Source organism: Anolis sagrei, chromosome 5 (genome assembly GCF_037176765.1).
Source record: "Anolis sagrei isolate rAnoSag1 chromosome 5, rAnoSag1.mat, whole genome shotgun sequence".
NCBI classification, from domain to species: Eukaryota; Metazoa; Chordata; class Lepidosauria; order Squamata; family Dactyloidae; genus Anolis; species Anolis sagrei.
In genome coordinates this window covers 103,640,261-103,651,600 of record NC_090025.1, presented here as the reverse complement: position 1 = coordinate 103,651,600, position 11,340 = coordinate 103,640,261, and the positions used below count along the sequence as shown (strand labels likewise).

General features: G+C 39.5%; 1 pseudogene; it reads left to right on the top strand.

Moving 5' to 3' along the window:
- The first annotated feature begins 907 nt into the window (after positions 1 to 907).
- LOC137097219 (U2 spliceosomal RNA) lies at positions 908 to 1,011 on the top strand (annotated as a pseudogene).
- Positions 1,012 to 11,340: the final 10,329 nt, after the last annotated feature.

Sequence of the window (11,340 nt, the reverse complement as noted above, 5' to 3'; positions counted from 1 at the left end):
ATTCCCCATAATCACCTACGGATGTGAGAGCTGGACCATAGGGAAGGCTGAGCGAAGGAAGAGAGATGCTTTTGAACTGGGGTGCTGGAGGAAAGTTCTGAGAGTGCCTTGGACCGTGAGAAGATCCATCCAGTCCATACTTCAAGAAATAAAGCCTGACTGCTCACTGGTGGGAAGGATAGTAGAGGCAAAGATGAAGTACTTTGGCCACATCATGAGAAGAAAGGAAAGCTTAGAGAAGACAATGATGCTGGGGAAAATGGAAGGAAAAAGGAAGAGGGGCTGACCAAGGGAAAGATGGATGGATGACTGGATTGACCTTGAAGGAGCTGGGAGTGGTGACGACTGACAGGGAGCTCTGGCGTGGACTGGTCCATGAAGTCACGAAGAGTCAGAAACGATTGAACAAATCAACAACAACAACAACAACATGCCTATATTTTTGTGCTTGTTTAAGAATTGTTTTCAGCAGCTCATTTTCCAGGAACAAGAAAAGAAAGCTTTGCTAGCAAATCTGTAATAGATGGTGCTGCTCCTTCCCTCATCTGGAGGTCAGGGCATCAAGGGGGGGGGGGGGGGGGGAGTGAAAGAGTCCATTTCTACCCAGCATTGTGTAAATCAGTAGTAGTAATTGTATTGATTAGCCCTTAGGCCATATCACAATACCAAACCAAACAACAAGGCTTGATAAGACTTAATTGCACTCTGTGTAAGTTAAAACAAGACACGTATAACAATACAGTAAATAAATCTGATAAAACTGAGTATATACATCATATTTCCTATCATCTCTACAATTTACTCCGATCAGCCCCATATATGTGGTTCTCAAACGTATTGTTTTCCTAAAATACAGAGCTGTTTTATATGTTATTTTTTGGTCTTGGTCACACATAATATGTTGTATATTGCTTCTTGGCCTTTTGGCTAAGATCAAGTGTAGTATCTGTAAGCCAGTAGATTGTGCAGACTCAGCAGCAATGTGTGATCAGTGAATGCTCATGACCTAATTAGATGCTTCCAGGGTGTGTGACCCCATCATGAGACTTGGAGATACAAAATAGACAATCATGTAACCAAATGAGAATGAAACATCAACTATATAACCCATTGTAACTTGGGTGAGATCCTGGATTCATCACTGCGCCTGGATTTATCGCTGAGCCTGGAATCTCAGGTTTTGGTGGTGATCAGGGGAACATTTGCACAGTTAAAGCTTGTGCGCCAGCTGCGCCCGTATCTTGTAACGTGCTTAACGTCCTCGATGGTTCGTAAGGGGAAATGCGTTCGGACAGGTAAATTGGGCCAGAAACATTTAGGGCTTTATAGGCCAAAGCCAGCACTTTGAATTGGGCCCGGTAGCAAACCAGCAGCCAGTGGAGCTGGCACAACAGGGGAGTTGTATGCTCCCTGAGAGCCGCTCCTGTTAGTAACCTGTCCGCACGCATCTCTCCTTATGAACCATTGAGGACATTAAGATCATCTGGGGAGGCCCTGCTCTCGGTCCTGCCTTTGTCACAAGTACGTTTGACGGGGACGAGAGACAGGGCCTTCTCAGTGGTGACCCCTCAGCTATGGAACGCATGTCAGCTTATTATTTATTTATTTGTGGCACTCTTTGACACTGTCAGGCCAGCTCTATTGTGGTTTAACCTGGTATTAATGTGTCTTAACATTTCTGCTTTCATGTTACTGCTTTTTAAGCTAAGAGGAAGTGCATTATCTGTTTTGCACTCAAACATTAAAATGGCTACCATCCTTTCCATCATGCGTTTTACTATGATTTTTGGCATTCATATTGCATTCCTAGTCAGGCACTTGAATAGATGCCTTAAAGTCAGTTTTAATTGATATGCATGATAGATCAGCCCAACTGTGACTCCAGCTCAGTGTTATATGCTTTATAACAGAAATGTTAAATACTATCAGTGGGTAAAGCATCTGTATTATCATAGCTACCTTTTCTTATTAGAACAATGTGCATTTAGCTTGTTGCTGCTAGCTACAGTTTAGGACTATCCGTTTCCACTTCTGACTCAGTCATCAAGTATGCTGTCAGGACGATGACATGAACCAATTGTGACATGAGTATCAGTTTCCTTAATTATGGCAATGTTTTTCTGCGTATGTGCTATTTGGTGGGCACTGTGATGTCAACACTCTAATGGCTTGCCTCCCTTTCAGTATAGAATGTAGCAGAAGTGCCTCATATAGCTTGCGGTTAATACTCATTCTGGCTACCATTATTTTACTACTATCCTTTATGTATATACTGTTTATCATCAGTTATGGCAAATTACTAGAGCTGTCCTTATACCTAAGTATAGTTCACACTACCTTCCACCCTGACAATGATCTTCCTAGTAGATATTTGCCATCTTAGGACATAAAGAATATCACCAGGTTAAAAAATTATGCAAGTATATTCAGCATAATGACAGTAGATTCCTGTAGCAGTCCGTTACTAGCTCTCACCAATTTTTATTTCCTCCTTTTATGGATAGGAATGACCATGACTTACATCCCTGGTTTTAGGTTTACTCATGGTTTGGGTCTGGGTCCCACAAACTCTGAATCTGTTGATGAATAGGTGCATTTTTAGTGCTAACGTTAGAAATATGACAGGCATGAGGGAAACCAGGTTGGGTTAAGAAGTTAAACAATTTGAAATCTATTCACGCCCATAGGTTGCCATGCATGAATTATTTTTAACATACAGTCACCCTATGGGAAATTACATGTATTGTCTTACAGTATACCAGTTGACCTATTTTAGAGCCAACTCCCATCACATTTAAGCTACCCATCTTTATGTCCTGGATCCCAGTTTAGGCCATTCACCTTTGTATGATTATTGCAGATCTTTAACTAGGCTGGTACAATACCATGGGAACTTATGAATAACATTACCTATTGTACTTATTATAATCAATCATGTTGATATATACTTGAATTGATTACCAGGCCTGAAGTTAGTGGGCCCTATTTGAATTATCTAATTGGTTGCTAACACTGTGATGTATCAGATCTAACTGGTGCTGGAGACTATACTATGGTTAATGCAGGCTGTATGATGGATGCTGATACTTATGTGTTGTCTAACTGTAATAGAAGTAGCATTTACCATGTGGGTTATTACTGGGCCTCTGGATATGTGGCCCATGCCAACTGCCATGGTTCTGCCAATAATCATGGCTCTGCCATTCAGTATTACATCATTGCACAACCCATGGCATATGTCACCTTGGGATTCCCTTAAAGACATTGGATAAGTGGCCAGGCTTGTGGAGTTATGGTGTTTCTGTGGCAAAGTAACTGTTTTACAAGTTTTGTAACATAGTGTTGAGCTCTTGGCTCATTCATATGGTTGATCTTCTGCTTGTCTGTAATGTGATGAACTGGTGATTAAAGTCCCGTATCCATCTTGATGTGGTTGTTTTGTTTCATCTTAGCCCACAGGTGTTATGTGACCAAGAAAGTTGGACTTTTAGTGACCTGGTGGATCTGGAAGGTTAGCCAGGTTCATAGTCACTCGTACATACACTATTTTCCTTTGAATCATATGTCTAAATGGGTTCCTGTGAGCCATTAATGTTTGAAAAAAATCATTTTCCTGAATACTAGTCTTCTTGTTTTTCCCTATTTCTGCAGGCATTTTCAAATCATCTCCATATTCCCTGAAGTAATCTGCCTTTTAATCCAAAATTTGAGGGTTTTTTTTCCTGTGGTTTGTATCTTTCCCACATCAGGCCTATGTGGAGGAGAACTTCATTCCATGCCATGCCCCCAGGCAGCTGAAGTTCAAGAACTTTGAATCAGCAAATGAACCTGAGAAATAGTTAGCTTATAAATTAAGTAAAGAGAGAGATAAGTAATTGATGTATCATAAAGAGACACAGGCAATGGAATTGTTTTAAAGCATTTCAAATATATTACTCAATGATATTTAAAAAGGACCAAACTTCAAGGATGAAGATTGAATAATGCTTAAACCAAGAACTGCTGTAATGTTGACAAAAGCTCAGCAAAACTAGTTTAATAGAAGTATCATAGCAAAGGAGGTCTCTGGTAGTTGCTAAGGCAAAAAACAGAAAGGTGCCTGGTCCAGAAGGATTCTTAGTGAGATATTATAAGAAGTTTGAGGAATTATGATGTGTTCTACAAAAGATTTTACACTCAATTTTGGATGGTAAGAGGGTTCCAGAAACATGAGAAAATGTCACAATAACTCAAATGGCAAAAGAAGTATGTGACGAAACTGAAGTAAGTAATTATAGACTTACTAAATGATTGAATAATAATTTTAAATGATCATTTTGTCTTAGCTGAATACTGCAAGGATTTATCAATGTGTATCAAAGTGGGAGTTTTAAACAAACAAAATATATTAAGGAAATAATTTGAAATATGCCCTAGATATTACAGAAGTGTTGGATAAATGTAATGAGAGACAAGTGGCTTTTTTTCTAGTGAAAAGGCATTTGACAAATTTTTATTTGTAATTTTAGATGGATTTGGGGCATGGATTTTATTAGTTGGATAAAGGTAATATCTGATCAAAAATTAGTAAAGATTTTGGTGGACAATGATCTGACAAATTGGTGTAAGAAACAGAAATAGATTACACAACAATGATCAGTTTCTGCGTTACTATTTATATTAACAAGGGAGAGTCTGCTGAGGGCAATACGAAGTAAAGTTTTTGCAGATGATGTAATTATAGTGCCTGAAGAACCATTAGAATAAAATGTAATCCCTTTTAAAAGTACTGGAACAATATGGAGAAGTTACAGGGTTTGAACCCAATAAATAAAAATGAATATAAAACAAAACTAGAGGAAGAACTCATTTTAAAACAGAAAAAAGTAAAATCACTGATGTAGAACTTTAAATTACTTGCCCTGTCAAATGATTTTGAAAAAGGTTTTTTTGCCATTTTAAAAAATGAATATGAAAGCCTATGGGAAAAACAATTTTTTCCAAAGAAAGATCATTGCAGTTTATTCCATTTTCCAAATCTTGTTTTATTTCTTCCTAAAGCTTTTCATAGTTATTTTGAAATAACAGTGTTATTATTACTCAGTGTAAGTCCTAGTTCTCAACCTTTGGTTCTCCAAGTGTTTTGGACTTCAGCTCCCAGAAATCCCAACCAGTTTACCAGCTATTAGAAATTACAGGATCTGAAGTCCAAAACACCTGGAGGAACAAAGGTAGAGAACTACTGTTCTACACAATCACAAAAAGGAGGAGATCTTGGTTTACCAGAGATTACATATTTCCACCTGCTCTTTGGTTTGAATGAAAGAATAATTGATACTGAATAAGAATTGATCATTACAGTTGAAAGGGCATGTCCTGCAGTTTGGTTGGCATGCTTACATATGGTACAATACAATGAAAGTGAATATAGACTTTAATAACAGTTTTGTTATATGTGCCATTTTGAGAGTTTGGGATGGAACTCAGAGGTCATGCCCCTAAACACCTATGCAGATTTCCACATTAGAAGAATTTCATTGAGTTGATACAAAATAAATTAGAAGGGCCACGACCTTCACTGATTTTAATATAAACATTTGTTGGAAATATTTTGGTTAGATTTGTTTAATGTTTAAAATTGAGTTGGAAAAAGCACAAGTTAAAGAATGTTTGGCTAAATGGGTTATATAACATTGAGATGGAGCATTGGGGAAGGATGTGGATTAATTGATTTAAAGGTGTTGGAAAAATCATACTTTTAAATTGTGAAAAAGCTAAGAAGCACTGGAAGCTGATACAAATGCTGATGTAAGATATTTTAAAAGTAGATTTGACCTGAAACCTCAACTATTTTGTTGGGACTTTCAAATGAGCAAATTAAAGAAGTGTCTTTTAATTTAAAGGTTTCCCCCCTGTATAAATGGTACTGGACCCGCCTATCTGTGTTGCATAATATGATTTTAACAGCAACATTGCTTTATGCTCAAAAATGGAAGGATTTTGATTTCTCAATACAATGTTAAATATTTGATAGTTGGCCTGAAAGCTTCTGTGAGCATACAAATTACTGATATTTCATTTTGTTACTTTCAAATTTTAGCTTAATTCTGACCTGACCAAAAGGAGGAGGTGGGTGATGCTATCCAAAGAAATTTTTCACATATTATTAGTTTTCAATTATTCTGATATCAGCTCAGATTCGATTTTTTAAAGCATAGGCAACACATTCCTGATATGTCTTATAGACAATTTCCTCCTTTGAAAGGTAAAGAAAGGGATAAAAAGATTAGCAAACCTCAATTTAATCCTAACCAAAGGGGAGGAGTTGGAGTCAACGCGTGAATTATTTAGAGCAGGGGTCCTCAAACTTTTAAAGCGGAGGGGCAGTTTACTGTCCCTCAGACAGTTGGGGGCTGGACTATATTTTGAGAAAAACATGGACAAATTCCTATGCACTCTGCAGATATATTATTTGTATTGCCAAAAAAAAAACATGAAAGAACAATACAGTATTTAAAATGATGAATAATTTTAACCAACATAAACTTACCAGTATTTCGATGGGAATGATGGGCCTGCTTTTGGCTGATCGGATAGTCAAGTTAATTCAGATTGTTTTTGTTGTTGATGATGATGTTGTGTGACTTGAAGTTGTTTCAGACTTAGGGTGGCCCTAAGTTTAATGTTTAGACCAGGAGCTGAGTAAATTACCTTGGAGGGCTGCATCTGGCCTTAGTTTGAGAACCCTTGATTTAGAGTGAGCTGTGCATGTATTCCTAGAATTCTCAATCATGGAACAGGCCTATTTTTTTTACGGTATTTATATTCCACCCTTCTTACCCCACAGGGGACTCAGGGCGGATTACAATGTACATATCCATGGCAAACATTCAATGCCATACACACACAGCATATATAGACACTCAGAGGCTATTTAACATTCCAGCTTCTGGCCACCAGGGGAGCTGTCGCTTCACTGTCCATTTGTGACACTGATGAAGTACTTCCTCATTCTTTGCATACTTCCTGGAGATTTTTATGGCCTCGTAAATCAGTTAAATTAGCCTCCCCGCTAAGTGGTACCTAAATTTCCTACTTGACAGATGCAACTGTCTTTCGGGCTGCAAAGGTTGACAGCAAGCTACACAATTTTGGTCAGAAGCTCACTCCGACTCGGGCTAGCTTTGAACTCATGACCTTTCGGTCAGTAGTGATCTTAGAAGAATATGGTCAAACACAGACCTGGTTTTCAGGAAAGCTGATTTTATACATAGAGGCATTTGCTTATTGCAAAGTACTAAGCTTATATTAGTTAAATCATTCTGTGTTAACATTGAGCATCACCAACAACTCACTATTTCTTTCTGGCTGCAGCCCCTCATTAAGAAGTTCCATCATAACCTTTCCCCTTCTGAAATCTAAAATAGCAGTAAAGTGCCTCCTGTCATCTTTTCATTACAGTCAAAAATCATAACCAAAATTGTGTAAGACAGACAAAACTAGAAATGAGATGTGGATTACAGTTTACTGTCTTTTTCTGCCATTTATTATGCTACCTACTGTCCATGGAAGAGGCCTGGCAGGGTGGGATACAGTCTTATGTAAGTTTTGCAGATGGTCAGGAAATCCACCCCTTGGTTGGGCATAACCATTGTTCACTATGTCCATTTACACTGAATTCCCCCAGAGGGAAAACCTGATGGCAAAAATGGGAAATATCTGAGGAATTTTGAGTAAGGTTTCAAGAGCACCAGTGAATTTTGGTATGGTAATGTTGCTGCACATCTCAGTCTAAGAGTTACACTTACACTTTCATAATAAGGCTTACCAAAAGTGCAATGATTTCATGTTAGTAGCCATAACAGCAAGGGTTTTAAACATGTCTGTACAGAGGTCAGGCAATGTTGATATAGCAGAGACGGCTAGGAATTTAACTATCTGAGTTCTCCTTTCATTATATCTGTTGTCTTCCTATTTGATGTTTCTCTCTGCCTGTTGCTATTGTGTATAACAAACCCAAAGAGCTGAAAGACCCACATTCAAAACCTGTCCTTACACGCAGTCTCAAAAATCTACTGCCTCTGGCTGATGCTATTGCATTTTGTTGAAAGAATTCGTACATTTGTGTGTATGTGGAAGGAGGGAGGTGATCAAAGGAAGAGTAGAAGGGAGGGGAAGTGAACCAAACAAAAACTATTTTGACGTTTATGTTGTAACGCTTTCAGTTTTGCAATCTGATTTATTTATATTTCTGTTAGCTAATGGTTACTCTAATTGATATTCTTCCAACAGGTTTTTGAACCAACATCAGGTGGAGACACAGAGGAGATGTCAGTGAGTGGTTACCCTCTCCTGCAATCAATCCTTTCCTCTCACCTCAATTGTCCTATTTCTTGCCAAACCACAGAGAACAAAAATGTTCATGTACAGCGCCAACTATGCACCCCACTTGCTTTCTTGTTCCATTTTTCTTCCTTTTTTCTTACCCTCCACCTGCTCCTCAGCACAACAAGACAGAACATTCTACTTTCTCCTTTTCAAAGCTTTTTCCAAACTTTACTGAGTACTTCTGGGTTCAATTGAATACCTCTCCCAGCTGCCTTCCCCATAATTTTTATGCTATTTGATTTCATTACTGTACTAAAGTAGCTGCAGCCACCAAACCACTATTTTGATTATTTTTTTAAAAAATATAATACATAACCTTTAATTTGACTTACGGTCAAAAGAGAAGACCACACTTTGAATATTCATTCCTGGATAATGCTTTGTTGTTGTTCATTCATTCAGCCGTTTCCGACTCTTCGTGACCTCATGGACCAGCCCACGCCAGAGCTCCCTGTCAGCTGTCACCACCCCCAGCTCCTTCAGAGTCAAGCCAATCACTTCAAGGATGCCATCCATCCATTCATCTTGCCCTTGATCAGCCCCTCTTCCTTTTTCCTTCCATTTCCCCCAGCATCACTGTCTTCTCTAAGCTTTCCTGTCTCCTCATGATGTGGCCAAAGTACTTCAACTTTGTCTCTAATATCCTTCCCTCCAATGAGCAGTCGGGCTTTATTTCCTGAAGTATGGACTGGTTGGATCTTCTGGCGGACCAAGGCACTCTCAGAACTTTCCTCCAACACTTTCCCTATGGTCCAGCTCTCACATCCATAGGTGACTATGGGGAATACCATTGCTTTAACTATGCGGATCTTTGTTGCCAGTGTGATGTCTCTACTCTTCACTATTTTATTGAGATTGGTCATTCCTCTCCTCCCAAGAAGTAAGCGTCCCCTGCAGGTCCGTAGCCAGGATTTTGATTTGGGGGGGGGGGGCTGAGTTTGATTCTGGGGAGGGGGGCTGAGTCTGACTGAAAGAGGGTCTACCCTAGCAAACCTTTTGTATCGTTACCCCAATATCCCCATGCATATGGGATATATTAAGCATGGTGATCAGATCATGATATGAATAAACATAACAGTTTAAATAATGTACCAGTAAGGCCTTCTCGTGGACCACCATGAGAATTTGGGGGGGGGGCTGAAGCCCCTCAAGACCCCCCCCCCCCCCCGGGCTACATGCCTGATTTCCTGGCCACAGTCTGCATCTGCAGTAATCTTTGCACCTAGAAATACAAAGTCTGTCACTGCCTCCACATTTCTCCCTCTCTTTCCCAATTGTCAATCATTCTTGTTGCCATAATCTTGGTTTTTTATGTTTAATAATTTAATAATGCTTTAGAAAGGAAAAAATAGTGGGTTATCAAAAAGGGAGGTGTGGAACAATAGGGAGGCCTGTACATGGTGTCCTCCTGCTCTCTGTCTCTGTGCAACTCAGTTAAAAGGCCCCCAATCAGATTTCACATAATCGTAAAACCACTGAGTTGCAAGAGACCACATGGGGCTAACTTCTGCCATGCAGGAACACACAATCAAAACTTTTAAAACTTTAAATAAATCTTTTAACAAGTCTTAGGTGCAACCCATCACCTGCCAGAAGTTCTTCATGAAAACAAAGACCATGATCCTAGAAACCAAATCTTTCTAATGATACCATCTGTGGAGGCAGTTGCTCACTTCTATTATTCTTACTTTTCCTGGGCCATGTCCAAAATCATAGGTAATGGACAGATAGGACTTGTATTAGGTAAGCCAATGGAACTGACCCATAATCAGAATAGAGCAGTGATTCCCAACTTGTGGTCCATGGACCACCATTGGCCCCAAGAACTAAAATATGATCTATGGCCTCACCATTACCACACCTTTGCAATCAACATTGTAGCCAGAAAAAAAATAGTGGGGGAGGAGGGTTTGAAAAAAACATTTTTAAGCGAATCATGAGGAGTAGTTCCATAGCACAAAATAATTTTAATAGTATGGTTCATTCTATATTTTATATAGACTTAATTAAATCAATTCAATTTTTGCTTCTCATAGACTTGGCATGGGGATTGGCTAATTGGCTAACCAGTTAAAATTCATGAGTAAATCATGGGTTTTTTTACCTGAAAAATGGGGGGGGGGGGGGGGCTTGTTGCAATGAGAGCTGATTCAGAAAATTGAATTGGATAGACCACATCTGCTCTAGATTATTAATTTTTTTTGTGGGCGAGTGGATGGTGACTACTGGTGTGGTCCGGAATTGAATCATAGAGTTGGAAGAGACCTCATGGGACATCCAGTCCAAGCCCCGGCCAAAAAGCAGGAAAATTGTATTTGAAGCACCAAGACAGAGGCAAATTGCTATTTTTTTTTCCAAAATGTGGGAAATTCCTCTTTTTATTCTTTTTAGCAATAGCATTCCCCGTAGTAACCTATGGATGTGAGAGCTGGACCCTAGGGAAGGCTGAGCGAAGGAAGATAGATGCTTTTGAACTGTGGTGCTGGAGGAAAGGTCTGAGAGTGCCTTGGACCGTGAGAAATAAAGCCCGACTGCTCACTGGAGGGAAGGATATTAGAGGCAAAGATGAGGAACTTTGGCCACATCATGAGAAGAAAGGAAAGCCTGGAGAAGACAATGATGCCGGGGAAAATGGAAGGAAAAAGGAAGAGGGGCTGACCAAGGGCAAGATGGATGGATGAGATCCTTGAAGTGACTGGCTTGACCTTGAAGGAGTTGGGGGTGGTGATGGCTGACAGGGAGCTCTGGTGTGGGATGGTTCATGAGGTCAGAAAGAGTCGGAAGTGACTGAATGAATAAACAACAACAATTCTTTTTAGCCGTGACACACGTGTGCATACATAATAGCTAGACTTTGACTAGGGACAGTTTCCCTTAGGCTTCCTTGTCATTTTTCAGGCATTGAAGAAGTTGTTATTCCCTTCATACCTCCACCCCCTATACACACCCCTGCACATTCACTAAAAAGTTTCT